Source organism: Anopheles aquasalis, chromosome 2, assembly GCF_943734665.1.
Source record: "Anopheles aquasalis chromosome 2, idAnoAquaMG_Q_19, whole genome shotgun sequence".
NCBI lineage: Eukaryota > Metazoa > Arthropoda > Insecta > Diptera > Culicidae > Anopheles > Anopheles aquasalis.
Genome location: NC_064877.1, coordinates 25107501 through 25124488, shown reverse-complemented (window position 1 = coordinate 25124488; position 16988 = coordinate 25107501). Strand labels below are relative to the sequence as shown.

The following is a 16988-nucleotide window of genomic DNA, read 5'->3' as shown; positions in this document are numbered from 1 at the left end:
GATTCTTCTTTATTTACCGAGCCCGAGTTGCTGTACTAACATACGTATGCTTCAAACCATCGGGGCAACGGGGAAGACAACAGAGAATGGGAACTGTGACTGCGAACGCCGAACGTCCGGTGGCACGTTCGCTGACCAAACAAAGCCCTTTTTTCCCTAAACAATCCCACCACCACCACCGCCACCGGTCGAATGAAGATGAATAACATTTACTACACTGGCTTGTTAGTTTGTTTTCAGTATTTCTCTGGTCTCTGGCGCTTTCTTCCGCTAGTACAGTTGAACAATGGACGTACAATAAGCAAGCGGTGGTCTTTGTTATTGGATCTTGTTGCGCGGACGAGGAATATTGAAAAATATTGCCTCCTTTCGATCTCATCTCACACATAGATGCATGCAGAACATACAATGCTGTGCAGTCGTTTTTTTCCAGTGCAGATACACTCTCCACCGTGTAAAAGGCGAGAGCGGCCAGGAGTAATTACCGTGCAGCAATTAGCTAATGGAATGATCTACCCTCCCCTCCCGCTGTTTACTAATTGCTGCGCATAATTACTTCTCACACGTTGAAAAACCAGCAACCGATTGCCGAGTCTGTCTCGCTGTTGACAAACCAGGACCTGTGCAGCATCAAGGACACACTCTCCATTACTAACTAGAGCGTGACAGCCAGTCAGTCAGTCAGTCAGCCATTCGTCCCTTGGGACAAGACGGAACGATACCTCGCACGCCAGGACACGACGCGGCGCAAAAATCGGCATCGCAATCAGAGAAAAGGAGGAGGAAATTAATGGCGAAAAAATCTGCGCAAAAGCCATCCATGGCATTTGGCACGGCATTCCGCATGATTTGCATAACGTACACTGTCCTTACGGTGCTGGCTAGAGAGAAGCCTTGGTAGGTTCCCCCAGAGGCAATTAGAAATGAACAAATGCCGACTCTCGTCCATCGGAGACCGGTTGAAGCACCAGTAACCAGTCTGCAGTCATTACAATGTACCGTTCCAAAGAAAAAAATCATATTTCTTTAACCCACAGGACACGATTTATGGGTGCGGGCGATAAGAACGCGATATGGCGCCTCCATTTGGCGAACACTATACCATCCATGCTGGACAGAGCGACCACAGACGCGAAAGAGCATTACATTGTCCGTGACGGGATGGTTGACGGGCCAAATTGAGTTACACTCTCTCTTTCTTCCGATACTTTCAGAAAACCGTTTGCCAAAACCGGCCAATCCAAAAACCGGCATTTACGGCAACCACAACGCACACACATTACGCGCGTACGCGATCCAAGTAGCCCACAGCAGCCCAGCAACGTCCTTGCCACCTTGCCAGACCACCTTGCCCCACCGCAACACCGTAATTAAATCTCCTGCCAACTGGTGGTGGCCAACTTTGCGAACGCTAAAAGTTGTGCCAGAAAGCCAACCCGACAACCAGCATGGGACGAGCGCATAATGGTGGTGGTCGCTGGAAGCTAGCAGGTCAAAGTAGGCGTCCCGCTTGCTCGTTCGCAAACATTTCCGCTACTGACTTGGTGGTTTTGTATTGGTAATTTATGAGCATGCCATGGCCACATTCAATTACCCAATATGATCGAAACTCGGCGACGGCACACGACATAACGACGGGACGGGGGCGAGTTGCGATCGAGGATGGTGATGTTTGTGTGCGCGTTATGCTCGGGGAGTTTATGCAGAAGATAAATGAATTTGGGACACAGTTTCACAGTTGTCCCCACGGGCCACGGTTTGCGCGGTGGTCCCGCGTGTATCAAACCACCGAGAACCGATCCATCCATCCATCAGCGGGTGGGTTAACGGTTTACAATCAATCATCATTTTCGTTCGCAGCGATCCACGGCAAGCGAGTGAGCGAGCGAACGCGGTTTTTGTGCGCGCCTCCGTCCGAGAAGAGAATCGTTAGCCCGTCCCCCGGTTTTGTAATCCTTTTGACAGTAATTATCTTCATTAAGCGCTTATCCTTCAACTTCACAAAGCGAGCTTTGTCCGTCCAGTCCCTCCCACCCCCCCCCCCCCCTCGGGAGGATCAAGAAGTGGACCATTTCAATTCAATATTGATGACCTTGTGGAAAAGATGAAGTAGCAAAGTAGCGACGGTCAACGGTTAGCAAGCGTGTTGCGGTTTTATTTTTTTTCGTTTGGCGCTAAAGATGTGCTAACCCACCGACCGATGACTGGACATGTTCTGTCAGGGAAGAGGAGGTGGTTTTGCTGTTCTGTTTCCCCAAAGCCACTCCTACTCCAGTGGGTCAGCACAAAATGGGACACGGCCGTGAGTCACGGCGTACAGCATCGATGACCGATGTCCGGTAGTTGGACAGCTAATCGCCAGTTTCTAAAATTCATTCTTCATATTTTTTTCAACCATCACCCCCTTCTTCCTCCCTCACTTTCTCTTGGTGCCACCGTGCAAGATCCAAAAATAAAACCAACACATCATCAGTGTCGCTTTCCTCAATCGCTCTCTCTCTCTCTCTTTGCTCGTCCGCTGACTCTGCATCATTCACTCGGTGTCACATTATTCAATAGATTTTGTGACAGAAGCGGCCCACGTTTCGGTGCCTAGGATTGCCACCGGATCCCTAGGATGAGATGACGGTTTCTTTTTTTGTCGGTTCCGGGCGTACCAAGAGGGGGAAAACTTGTCCCGCTGGCCGTACCGAAGGTTACCGGGAACACTAAATCATGGACCTCAGTCCAATCGATCGTCCACGGTTCGTCAAGAAATTTACAATTCATTGCGAAATGCTGCACCCGAAGCGCAGAGTAAACATATGCACTCTCCCACCCCTCCGAGGGTGGTGGTGCTGGAATGCTGATTATATTAACAAACCCATGCGCACACACTCAGAGAATGATCAAAATTTATGACCACGAATTCCCTGGAATCCATCCACCTGTAGGCGATGCTAGTGACCTTGCTGGCCACACACCAGCACCGTTTGACGTGCTTCTTAACTTTCTTCGACTTTGTGCTGTTCCCGTGGTCGACGTTTGAACGAGATTGTAAGATTGCGCATACCGCATGAAGCACGTCTCCATCGTCTCCGTCTTACTGTTTGAGATCACGGAAAAGCATCTCCTCCTGCTTCTCTCCTTCTTCTCACGAGGAAAAGTTAGTCGCTCATCAGCATTTCTGAATAAAAGTTTAATGAAATTCATTGAAGTTCATCCGCAAACATCTCGAAATCATCGCTGGGGCGTGTCCGCTCGTGGCACGTGGCCAAAGGTAACGTAAAACGGTGGCCGGATGTTGGCGAATAGGACTCATGACCAACTGGAACCGAGAACGATAAGCGGAATTCAGCTACTAACGTACAGAATAGCAACATACCGTCCGGCGCACTCTCATCTAATGTGCAGCAAACCACCGCACCATAGAACCATTCCCTATCGCTGGAGTTGTGTGTTGTAGCAATTATTCAATATCCGCTCTTGTGTCAGCGTGTTTCGAAGGTGAGGTGAGTGAGGGTGGCACTCATTAACCCCAACGCAAACATGCACACACACCAGTTAGAACATGAGGTTGTGGCTTTCCGTTTGATAACAGCGGCATTAGCAACCCCAAACCCCTAAAAGGGGTCGTGCGCTGACAGGCGATCATGTTGAATAGGAATTTGCAAGGCATTACCACCCTTGCTTGTTATCAATTCTCCCTCTCTCTCTCTCTGCTTTGAGATTCCTTCGGCGCCATTCAAAGTACATTATTCGTGCTTCACGCCTTGCCTGCTTCAGATTGTAGATTGCATTCAGCTCCAATCGCACCATTATGTGGCCCTCGCCCGTTCCAGCGTGTCCTTTAGGACCCGGAGGAGCCTGCAAATCAACTGCTACATTCATGTCGCCCATTATTAAACCTATCCAACAATCAAGCCCTCGGATACGCTTGGCTGTCTGCTTTACTGCACTAGGAAGGAAATACGGTGTGGTGCTGCAACCGACCCTAATGAGCGTTGCTATCCCGAATTCAATTACGTCATTCCAGCACTTACGCAACGCCAGCTAGCAAGCTAGCATTAATTGAACCCTCTCCCTGTGCGACCGCCCACAGCTCCGTGTGTCCAGAACAACGCAAATGAATTAGGCTCGGACTCTCGGTCTTGCTTGCCCGGTTGCTTGTCTTGAGCGATGCTTTGTTGGGCCTGCATTATATCTATTTTTCTTCTCAACAAACAGACACAGAATGGGTATCCTTTGCTTTGTACCCGGTCACAGCATCTGTCGAGTTTTGAGCTGCCATACGCTATTCCTTCCCTTTTCTCTGCGGTCGTTTCATGCCAGAGCAGCAGCAGCAGCAGCAGCAGCAGCAGCAGCGATCCTTTCTTTTTCTTAGCACTTTCTTTCCTCCTGTTTGCCTTCCGGTGAAGGTCCCGTCCATTTGTCATTCCAATTAGAATGGGAATAGAAAACGAAGAGGAATGTGTCGTGGGCCTGCTGCTTCGTTTTTTCCACCAGCACCTCTTCGTTTTCTCTTTTCCTCGGGAACCAACAAGGAATGGTGCGGTGGAGGGTTCGGTTTCACACTCACCGAGGGCGTAGAGCCGTGGTGTCTTCTCTTGTGGTTTGCTCTCTTCTGTTTAACAGATAACTTTACCACCACCACCTTGAGACAAACGATTCTCGTACGAAAGCTCGCACAAAAAAAAAACGCTTAACGCCCCACACGAAGCTGGTTTTAGTCGACAAAACTGGCATAAATTAAACGCAACCGGTAACGCACTATACTGGTCTGTCTTGTGGCATTGTGAGCAACTTCTTTCGCTTCAAAAAGGGAGCTTTCAGCGCAGCTGAAACTTTCCTCCCAGGTGTCTCGGACAGGTTCTTTGGACTTTTCCCCCCGCTTTTTGGGGTTTGGTATCCTTTTCCTTTTCGTTTTCTTTTCTTTCATGGGATCTTTTTTCGGCTCAAAACCAAACCGCGGGTGAGCGCGGGTTGGCAGAATGCCACAAATTCGGGTGGCGCCCATTGAACGCTCATTGTTGTCCTTCGCGGTTAAATGGTCTAACAATGAGCGATGAATTGTCTTTCGGCGCCACGATGTTGCACCATTCGTTATCCTTGGTTATTTCTTTTGTCACGCGGTGCTGACGGTGTCGCTGGTAAGGTCACGCCAACGGTGGCAATTATATTGTGTCCTTGGGTATGATTGTGAAATCGGTAGATGGGGTGGGGGGGGGGGGGAGAAAATGGTGAATATAATAGTGATAAACTCCTTTTGATAAACCATCACCAGTCGTCGAATCAGCAGAGTCTCGTTTCTCTACGGCTGAGTATTGTGTAACCGGATATTGGAATGGAAGTTGTGTCTGGATTGTGTTTTGATCAACCATTCGTGAGCGTCTCATCCACTTTAATCCACAGCCAAAGCCGGGAATCCGGAGTGAAAATCGACACAAAACCGTATCACCGCGATGGGGCGATAATTAAAATGGTATCCCGGTGAGCCAGCGGCGATGGTAAACCATCGTTTTGGTTTTGCCGTTTGGTGGGCGTTAATTAAGCATAACGATCCTCCACCCAGAGGGGCCAACTCCACACAGCGATGACCGACAGCCAGGCACGCACAACGCCACACAGACAACAGCATGTGACGGTCCCTGTGGTGATGCTTCGTCACCACAGGAAACGATCGGTAACTGATCCCGATTTTTTATGCCAATTTGCGCGAACGCGGAACCGTGGGTGCCCCGTGGCGGCCTTCAGCTGTCCATCAATTACCCGAAACCATAACGGCACGACGACGAGGTTACTGCTCTAATTATTGTTCCACAAACGATGTGGCAATGGTATGCTGGCCGTGGTGTTACCGAGGGATGAGAGAGAGAGAGTTATGCTTTCTTGTGGCTCATCTCGCAACTGTTGATGCTGGAAGTATGCACACCAACCAACAATCTACACGCGAGCACATACTGCCGATCGAGGGGTGCCGCGGATCAGTTAAATATAGAGATGAATGATGATGGTGGTGGCGCTGGGGATGGCCACTCTCCCTCCACAATCCGCCCAGTGATACTTTGTTGCACAACGAAAAATATGTTGGACGGCAAAAAAGCGGCGCAAACAACAGCATTAATCATCGAGACCGCGTTTCGATGCCCAGAAGGTGGAGAGGGCTAGATGGAAGATGGCGATTTCGGTTGGCCAGCCGGATTGGCGGCATTACTCAATCGATCCCGTGTGCGCGTGCTTCTCGCGTGTGGTCTGATCTCATCTCGGTGGTCGGTCGGTGTAGCACGGGTTGCCGTTGGCCAGCAAACGGATCGAAAGAGCCACTTAATCGTATTATTACGAGCATCTTTATTTGTTTCTTCCATTGGGAATGATGTTTCCCTCCGCCGAGGGTGCCCAAATGTTTCGCGCATTTCGTGTAGATTGGCGGAGTTTGTTCTGCGATCGTTTGGACGAATAGGAGCACATATTTCATTTTGTGACTGTTTCCATTTCGGTCGGTTGGTTACAACATTACAGTTCTCTCAACAATCGCATGACGTAACTATATCAAATCATGGCATTTCTTACCACCGGGAATGTATTTTATTATCAGGAAGGCATCATTTCCAATATGCTTGCATTTCAATGAGCAGACCGACATACCATTTTGTTTATACGGGCCGCAGTTTCAAGTATCAATTAATCCGCGGGCAATTTCTTGACTTCATTTGGATGTGATTGGCTTTATTAAATTTGCTTCTCCAGAGAGGTAAAGGCAATTCCCAACATGATGGAGGCGCCCTTTGAAATGGAGGCGCCAGGTAACCGGTACTTTAATTGGTTTTAATGGAAATTTAAATGGTTAAATTACCAATATTGGTTAAAATCTGTTTTAATTGCAGGCATGTTACCAATCTTCAATTCCACAATATGCATAGCATAAAATTACATTAAACGTGGATGTGGCCGCGAGTCGCACAAAATAATTTGGCGAGATGCGAGTTTGAGACCCGTGCGATAGATTAGGTGTTTGTTGACAAACAAACAAACAGAATAATCAGACTCCAGACATGCATCGCGAGCTTACGTTTGTTTTACATATTCTTCCCTAAACGGGACACCTTTCAAGAATGTTTCAAGAAATCCATCCAAAAAATAGTAGCCTGTTAAACGCAGCTCGCAGTAAATGACTCAGAGGAATTACTAGTTAATAATATTAAGGTATATAATTTAAATCCTAATTTTAAAATGTTCTTCTCGAAGATATTAAGTATGTTTTTTTCTAAGGCCACAAACATGTGGAACAACTTATTGCCCACCTGTAAAACTCTTCCACTTTCAATAAACTGATGTACCCTTCATTAGATTCAGTTGCATTGCAATCAATGAGATGCACAGAAAGATAAATAAAGCGGAAAGAAAAGTACATTCCAACATATCCTGAGGGAAATGAAAATGTACTCTTACCGCTCCGATAACAATTCTCAGAGAGCTACTAAACCAGCCCCCCAGAACATCGCGCTCGCCACCATATTTATGTAGCCTCCGAAAGCAAGGAGTTAGGAAATGGTAATCACAACCCGAATGCCTTCACTTTCCTTTCGCTGGTTCTTCGAATTAATAAAAATTAAGGTGACACCCCTCAAGCGGCGATCCACCGACACCACCGAACGCTTCCTATCGCTACCCGTAGCCACCGTCGTCGACTTTTATCAACCTGTGCCCCTAATGGACTCTCTCCTTTTCCTTTTAGCTTCTTACTAACATACTCTCTCTCTCTCTCCTCGCTGGCAGCAGCCAGCCAGCAGCCAGGACAGGTTTTACCAGCTCGTAAAACCCGGGCAGCTGTACTTAATTTCTTATCGGACTTATTTATGATTCCTTCTGTTTTCATAGTGTTTACCACCCTACCACAGCACACAGCACACTGCGTTGACCACTAGACGCCAGGCGTGCTCGAGATTTCGTGTCGAACTAACCACTGACCTCGTAGCAGGCTAGCAGACGCTTTTGCTGTTCACGTTTGTTTTTTTTTACGTTTTGTGTTACGTCCTTCATTACATTTAAGATTAGGCTTCTGCTACTGCTGGTCCGGTGCGTGAGGTAATTCGAATGCTAATAAAATGGAAAATGGACCCCTGGGGAGTGGAAAACGATGATCTTAGATTGACGATTACCGGTTCAAACCATTGGCTGAAGGTCGATCGATTCCGAAGGAGCCGAAGGGACTGTTGCCAGCTAGTTTGCTGTGGAAATTTGAATACCAGACGAAAATTGTCGACCTCGTAGCAGGCTTGCAGGTCCCTCTCGTCGTCGGAGGTGGCGTCCATGAACTTTGGTTGGCGAAAAGCCATCGAGCCAGTCCTTCCACGAACGTGGTTTGCTTGGTGCAGACTTGGCATGCTGATGGCGATGGTATGAGCAACGTGCCGATGATGGTCCCGTTGTAATACGATCGCCCTGGACATTGGCAACCCTTTGGCTGGCCGGGACACTGCTAACTGGAGGTGGAGGATTCAATAATAAATTTCACTAAATCCGTTCGTGCGTTTCGCACGCTGTTGCTGCTGCTGCTGCTGCTGCTGCTGCTGCTGGTCCGTACGTTAGGGTCGTGATTAATATCGAACCATGGAACTCAGAGGCAGGCAGACAAGAAGGGTGGTAAAGGGCTCGGAAATCGGATATTTAATGTGTGCGCTGCGGATTTCTTGGGCCACGGCGCTCGTAAGATATTCACGTCCACATTCGACCTCTCGAGCTGAGAACCGTTCGTCCACCTTGGGCTCGCCCTGAGTTGCCACACCTTTGGCCAGTCAGTGAAAGAGGGTATCGCACCTTTCGATGGTTCGCTGGATGGTGGAGGAAAGTTTTACCACTCGGTCCTTGGTCCCCTTTGGTCCACTTCAGATTACAGCAGATCCAATGGCCGCCGGCTGGTACGTGTCTTGGAATATTGGAGTAGCATCCAGTAGTAGCTGGACCGACAACGGTTTAGTGTCACACGATCGATCGAATATTCCCCGTTTTCCACCCTCCACCCGGATTTTCCCCGAGCCAATCATCCCCAGACACCCCTTAAATTGTTGAAGAGGTGAATTACCTGCGACCCCTAGGAGGAAGGCAACTTATCCAAAACTAAAACAATCAGCACGCCGGGAAGGCAAGCGACGTGCGTGCACCAACTCAATCCCTCCCCCCCTCAGGGAGGGTGATTCGGAAAACTATGCAAATCAAAGAGAAAAATCGATCCAGATAATGCGATGTAAGCGAGCGAGTCGGCGAGCGAGACCAGGCGAGTTGCCACGAGGGAGTGCACGCGGCGCGCTAATCGGGATTGAGCGCGGTTTGTATTCCTCATTTTTATCGTGAGCAGTCCTAATGAAAGTGAATTGGTAATACTAGCGAACTGGGCGGTAGGTTACGTGTTAGGTCATTTGTTCGCTGGTTGCGCTGGCACGCTATGGCCTTGTCCCTAGACGCTTCTACATAACATCCAAAGCCCCGAGGACGGTGGAGCTGCATTGCCAGCGGCATCGACATAAACTGCTAGTGTTATGATCTATTTGATGGTGTTCTTTACGAGCATTTGTCTTCCTTTTCCATTTGTTGGCTTCTTTGGTTTGTGTTGTATTTGGTTTCAGATCAGTTACAAATCATACTTAATTCTTTTAGGAGCTAATAATCCCCTCAGATATGATAGGAATTTCATCAGAATAACTAAGAGTAAACAAAATCTATGAATAGCTTTGAAAAGGAAACGAAAGGAATTCGAAGACCGAAAATTTGTTTTGAAAACTCATTCGCTGACGCCAACTTAATTTGTTTCCAAATCGACAAATCATCGTTCGCATCGCGTTTCCGGGAAAGAAAATCTAATAAAGGAACTCGCCGAGGGAAGACTAACCCTTTGCTACACTTCCATGGGTCTGAAAAGCGACATGGTCAACAAGAAGCGCCAGCAAGATAAACGATCCGATTATTATTCTTCGAACAAGTATGCTCTATTTCGCACGCTAGCAGAAACAGCTACGATACATTCGAAAGTTATTGGTAACCGATGTACTTTACAACGATACGTGGACGCCATTTTATGAATGCGAACTGGTAGATGGCGAAATTAATTGTAAAAAGAGTTTGGAAAAGATGCCAACTTAAGGTTTCTATTGGATCACAGTTTTAGGAGATGTAGTCATATTGTTTAGCTTTTTCTAGCAGCCTTGAGATTCTTATCTTTAAACTCTTCTCCTACAAACCACAAACCTACCGTATTGAACAGGAATGTTCATAAAAAATCAGAGAATCGTTTTTCAAATATTTACGTAAAAGAATATCTCGTATAAACCGATGTACTCTTCACAAACCTGCACGAGCTCGTATTCTGTTTGCACTAAATATCTCATCATTATGCAAAGGCAGTCTAATTAATAAAAAACAAATACGTTGCTCTTTCTTGTGGTATGTACAATACTTTAATTTTCTGCTCAGTACCTCGACCACTTTTCCCCCTAGATAACGTGAGCGATAATGGGCGCATCAATTCAAACACGCTGCTGTAATTAATATCCAGCTAAACGCTCGCCACACTGTACGGAAACGAGACAGCCAACTTGATGGATGAAGATAAGTGCGCTCTTGGCCAATTGTTGAAAGAGATACGCAGGGGCGATAAATTGCAAGAGCTGCCACCAAGCGAGGTTCTAATTGGTTAAGCGACGAAGAATACAATTTACTTCCGATCGGACATGCTTAATAATGCAAGACGCCCCTCTGCGCCATTTCCACAAACATGCTGACTTTTTCAACTCCAGTCCATCTCTGTAAAGAAAGTTTGTTAAAAAGTTTCCTCTTCTGCAAGTCTTCACTCTTGCCAACATGATTATGTACGAACAATTGCAACTTTTCACTCACCGGCACGACGGCCACGGCTATCCATTTACACTGTTTTGCCTCTCTGATCATCTCATTCCAGATTAATCGATGTTCATTATAAACCTGCTCATCAACCGACCATCAAACCGGAAGCTCACCATCAGTCGTAGTCCGAAAAAACATTCCACTGGCTCATTACCAACGTGTGGCACGGTGTTACAGAGTTGCTTTTTTTGTGTCGTTGTACGCGGGAAGATTTAAAATGAAAGTTTAATTTGCAATCCCGCTCCCTGCCTCTGTTCCGGCCGGCCAACCAGCGATCGCTTCATCCGACAGAATGCAAGTGAGTATATATTGGCACATCGCGACGGCACCCCATTCTTGCAGCATCAGTTAACCACACCGAAACCGAAACGAATGGAATCGAAACCACCAACGAACGCACACATGCATGAACACACCAGAGCCAGACTAATTAGTTCATCCATATCGTAATGAAATTATTACCATCATTTTATGCTCTGCGTTCTCCCTTGCTGGAGTAACCATCGGTATTCGATTTCGGGCATTCGTTTGGCTTAATTGAGCGCGGTTCAGGTGATGGGGTAATGGAGCGTAACCACACTATTGACACCTCGTAAACAAGCGAACGTCCGTCCGGTTCTTTGATGTCCTGTCAATAGATCAATGTTTTGGCAACGGCTGCTACTACAATCGGAATCGCCACGCAGTTCCATTGTTGCCCTGGCCGTGTTAAAGTGGTGAAAAATTTACGCGAATTTCCTGTCCGTTCCGCCAGAACCACCCATTCCTGTGTTTTGGTGTCGCTCCGTTTTCCTAATACCCAGTGGACCTCGCACTCCAGAGTCACTTCCGGTGTTGCACGTGTTACTAGCGCTTAAGCTGACCTACGGCCAAGATAACGTAAAGTACGACAAACAGCTGGAAAGTATTTTAATTACCTCGCGTTCGCTTATCCCGAGCTCCCGCTCACCTTCGAGTGGAGCGATTAGCTGCTACCGGAAGTGCCACGGCAAAGAGGTAACGAAAATTCGTTCCCCACCGGTCCCCGCTCATTTACATTCACAAATACACACAAAGTGAAACGGACGAGTGTCACCAACGCGATGCGAGGTGCGGTTCCAATTTGCTAGACAAGAGCGTCCGACAGTCGGACTTGGTGAAGGAGGGTGGAACGGTTTATCTATCCTCGGTTGCCTCTCTCTGTCTCTCGTGCAGGACTGACATTAATTGCCCTGAGAGTGGAAGAAGTTCTAACCCCCCCGGATAGCAAGGTGCCAGAATACGTTAAGGGTAAAAAGGATTGGGGAGATCACGGGCACGAGATTTGTGGTCGGAATGCCATTCGTACCTTTGGTAACTTCTAGCCGGCTGGCGGATAGGCCAAAAAGGCGACTGACGTGGGGATTCATTTTGATAAAATTAATGTCCAAAAACCGTAGATTACGGGCCCGTTAACACATTTCTTTCGTTGCTAATTCCATTCCAGCACACAGCAAACAAAGAGCTGCTCCTTTGTGCTAGCTAGCTTTCTGTTCAGCTGGAATGGCATTTCAGTTTTCTACAAAAATCTGTCACCAGTGGAGAGTGTGGCCACAGTTGCTGCGCTAGATGGGTTTTTGTATCCAGTTTATAGTCCAGGGTCCGGAGCACCAATCGTCTGGATTCTTTTCAAATGGAGACGCCAGTACCTTACGCCGCACCACGCAATGCTCGTAATGCTCTCGTAATTCCATTTAAACCGCATCAAGCCCGTCCCTTACTTTATCGTTTATGACCAATGAATGTGCCGGAAAAAAGAGAGAGAGGGAGAGAAAGAGATTTGTCATAAAATGAAATCCAGAAAAGTGCTCTAGAAAACATTCCCCCAATCCCGTCCGCACACCGTGGATGGGTAATCAATCGTTGGTATCGTGAAATCGTAAAAAAACCAGTTTATGGCACGTGGCAAACGAGTTATAAAATAGCGTTGGGCATAAAACAGAACAAGAAAAAAAAACCCCCGAAAGATGTCATCGACACTCTTGTAACACGACCCATGTGCTAGCTCTTATCTTTTTTTGTCTTTGGAAACACATTCGTGCCGCTGATTACCACGAGCACGAGAACACAGCTGTCCCGGGGTGGAATTGAGAGCTAAATTGGAAACCGTTTCGATCGCATATTATTTACCACCAATGGTATCGTATCGGAAAAGCACTCTCGACCGGATGTGCATAATCCGGCGCTAGATTACAGTTGAAAGTTGCAAAAGCACTAACCTGCACTGGGACTGGTGGATTTAGTCTGTGGCACAGTAGATCCTATTACTTTGGGGTGAGTGTTTAGGTAATGATACGGCCCTTTCCATCGAAATGCGATGATCAAGTGAATGGGGAGGGGTTTTGGGTTCCAAACCTTGAAAAGGATGTTCTGACCGGGCCTTTGATCAACGGTCCCATTTCCCGATAATTACATATTTCGATTCAAATGTTTGCAATATCGATAATAACCACCAAAGCAATCAATTTCCTCTCTGTGATGCATACCAAACCGAAGCGAGTCCGGTAAATTGGAAGACCGCTTTCCATTCCCTTCCCTGCGCAACAGAGTTTCCATAAATTGCTTTCCCTTTGAAACTGTGGCGCATCTGGAGCGCATTCTCATAAAACATTCTTTACAAAAACATTTCCACAAACTTAACGCTGCTTCTCGGTGCCACACAATAATAAAGCACCCTCTCCCCGGAGCGGGAGGTAGCTGTGGCCATCGACAATGGCAAGCATCTAGGGTACTAGGGGTGACACCGGATGCGAACACACATCATGGCCGGCGCGACAAAACGCAAAACATAAGATAAGAAGCTATGCCCAAGGCCAAGGGAGGGGGGCTGTCAAGGAAGCGCCTACGAAACATATTGTGCCGGCACATTATCATGAAACATTTGTCCGTCTACCATCGCTTCTGCGCCCCTGCTGTAACCTGCCGTCCTGTTGCTGCTGCTGGTTCTGGACGGAGCTGGAGAAAGAAATTCAATAAACACGCGCTCGAGCCACAACACTTCTCGAGGACGGTAGCGACCGAGCGAATAGACACAATTTGCAATAATGTCTCCGCTTTCGTTCGTCGCCTCCTCGAGCCACCAGGACTTCTTCACAAACTCCCGATTCCCGTTCTGTCCCTTCGTTTGCTATCTACCAACGAAAGCTAAAAAGCGCGAAACGGTAACACTTCCTTCCAGCTGGGATCGTATAGGAACGAAGGCATGGTACAGAAGAGAAAAAAAACTGCACTCGCTGCTTGTGTTGGCTGCAAATACGCGACACAAGAGCCCCGGTCATGCTGTTCCGCTCCGTTCTTGTTCCTCGCAGCCTTTCCCCTTGACTCCGGACGCCTTGATAGATGCACTTATTCTAGCACCGCTATGCGCTAGAGGTTGTGCAACGATAATGCAGATTTAACATCCAGTTGGTACGGTGGCGGCGAACAAGACGAGAAGAGAACCTTGAGGCAGGTGCAGAGAACGGATGGCATTTATTTATCGCAAAATCTCGCGTCGCAAGCAAATTAAACGTAGCGGAAACGGTTGCGCCGGAGTGGTATTATGTGTATTTCCTCCATTACTCTATCGGCAACCTCTCGATGGCGGATGCGATTAAACGTTTTGGGGAGGGGGCGAATTGCTTTCATTTCCCGATACTTGAGTACCGGTGCTCGAACACCGGTGATATGCAGAGTGCAGAGTGTCTCAACACTCAACAGAACAAACAACATTACTGAAAGGGGAAGGAGTTTTCTATTCAAACATTCTTCTATCGTTTAGGGGTATAAATTGCTTTAAATAAGACCAATGGTGGCCACAACATATTTGTCATCGAAGGGAGGTTGGACGATCTGTCGATAAAAATGAAAAAACGACACAGCACAGGGACACCCAAGGCTCCCAAGGGTTCAATCAACAGGGCCTCGATTCGAAGCCCGAAAACTGTTTCTCACCCCCAACCCGCACGAAAAAACAGTGTCAACCCAAATCGTTTTTCCGTAGCGGCGCCAAAATTGGGATGCTGCCTAATCCACATCAGCCTCAGCCTGACAGCTGCCAGCTGCTGCAACAGCACCGGCAACCAGGACAGCAGCAAGATGCTTCCAACCAGTAGTGGGGGGGCTTTAATGTCAGCCGGCAGTCAGTTGATGACGTGACTTCTGCTTGCTTCCGTTTCTGAAGGAAGTTTTCTTCGGGGAAAAACCGCCCTCAAAACTCATCCCTTGCTCCCCACCACCACAACTACAAACGACAACTCTCTACCGTGCCGACGGGACGCATCATGGTACGGACGCATTCGCATCGTTCGCCCTCCTCGGTTAGTTAATAATAATGATAATGATAGCATCCGGGCGCACGGTAAGCGTTGGAAATGGCTGCTGCTAATGGCATAACATTATTTGCGCTCCAAACTGATAGTTTCCCGGGTGCCGGGGCTTCCCTCCGGTGAGCAAAGGGATTAGTGACGACGATCGAGGGGGGATAACGGGTTTTTGCGGCGACAATCTTTAAGACGCTACAAACACGCGCCAGGGGCATGCTAATGATGTGTTGCTGAAGGGAAAAGCTATTAATTACGATTAAACGAAGGACAGACAGTAAGTTACCAGTAAGTTTTAGTTTGCTTGTTGGGAGTTTGAAGTGAAATCTCCACAAATTAACAACCGCATCATTAGAAGAATTGAACCTTCACCAATTCTCCGGGTGCTCACGTCTTTGCAAGAGCTGGTTTTCCATGAAAAGGATGGCTCATCAACGTTCAACAACACCCTGTGGAACGTTATCCAAGCGAACAAACGACAGCTGTTGCCATTCTGTTGGGTCACATTAGACCAGAGGCAAATGTGACCCAACGAAGAAAGAAAAGAATTTTTCAAGGACGAATCCATCGACGACACTCAAGTGACACACGAACCACGTGTTGACCCGTTCAAGAGAAGCACCGGAGCACCCCAACCGTAAGCTTTAAAGGATGATGGGCCCTCTAGCACACCATTGTTTCGACCTCCTGGGTGGGGAGAGGTCGACTACCAGGTTGCACTTAACAGACCGCCACTCACTCACATGCTGCCGTGTCATCCGATCCAGCCGAACCTGGGCTGGGATGCTGCTGCTGCTGCTGCTGCTGCTGTTGTCATTCTACACCGCTCATGTCGCTGCTCATTCTGGGTCAGACAAGACGGTCACGTGGTGAGGAATGTGGAGTGACCCCTGGGTGCACACTCAATGCTGCACTCTGCGACATGCGGTGAACGTTTCGCATTTCCCAAAATCGATTGACAAATTATCGCCTAATTGTGGCGTTGTGTTGGCCGAGATGGACGTCGACGACGACAACGAGATGACGACGATAGGGAATTTGGGGGTTCCATTCTCTTCCCGCTCGTTCTCTTCCTCCCCTCTGGTGGTGGTGGTCTAGCTGCTGGCTGAATCCAACCACAATCTCGCATTTCCACAATCATAATTCAATTGCAGCCATTAGGAGGTGGTCGAAGCAGAAGCGTTCCTGATGATAGATCGGCGCTTGGATACGGCGCTGGTCGCAATGTTTGACTTGCAGGCATAAGGCCTAACATCTCTCTTTCCTTTCACAGTTTTTTCTCTCTCTCTCTCTCTCTCTCCTCCTTTTTTTCCTTCCATCTCTTTTAATGGATCATGATTGATTTAATTGGAAACCGGCCTTCATTACCGCCATTCATTTAGTTTCGCAATTTGGTACCGGGACCGTTGTTATGGCGACCTTGAGGTGATGAGTTCCACAAAGGGCCACAAGCATCCTAATTCGCCATTCCAGCACGTGGTACACTACAGTTGCTACCAATGGAATGAAAGAGAATTCACCATCCGACGGAATGCGACCCGTTCGAGTGTCCTTCAAACTGTCCCCAACCACCCGACCGCAAGACGAAAGACCCTTCGAATGTCCGTCCATTTGAATCAATCCTTCCACGAAAGGAACCACCAAAAGCGGATCCGTACGGATCACCTGAAGTGGGCGCGAGACACGATCCTTTGACGTAGATGGCAGCAGGATGCCACTTGCGCTCGAAGTGTCACTTGGCCTCGGCCAAGCCTCGATGCGAAGATAGTGCTTGGTTCCCATTAGAATCGGCTC

At 47.9% G+C, this 16988-nt stretch overlaps 1 protein-coding gene across 2 annotated transcripts in view; it reads left to right on the top strand.

Annotated features, from left to right (window-relative positions):
* Positions 1 to 16988, top strand: part of LOC126581215 (WSCD family member AGAP003962) — a 31181-nt gene that overhangs the window by 9179 nt on the left and 5014 nt on the right. Inside the window, exons 1-2 of one of the 2 annotated variants that reach the window (XM_050244719.1) lie at positions 1482 to 1558; positions 10931 to 11173. The gene's annotated coding sequence lies outside the window, so the exon portion shown is untranslated. Of the gene's footprint in view, positions 1 to 1481; positions 1559 to 10930; positions 11174 to 16988 lie in introns of those variants that run through there. The other variant, XM_050244717.1, reaches the window with a different exon arrangement.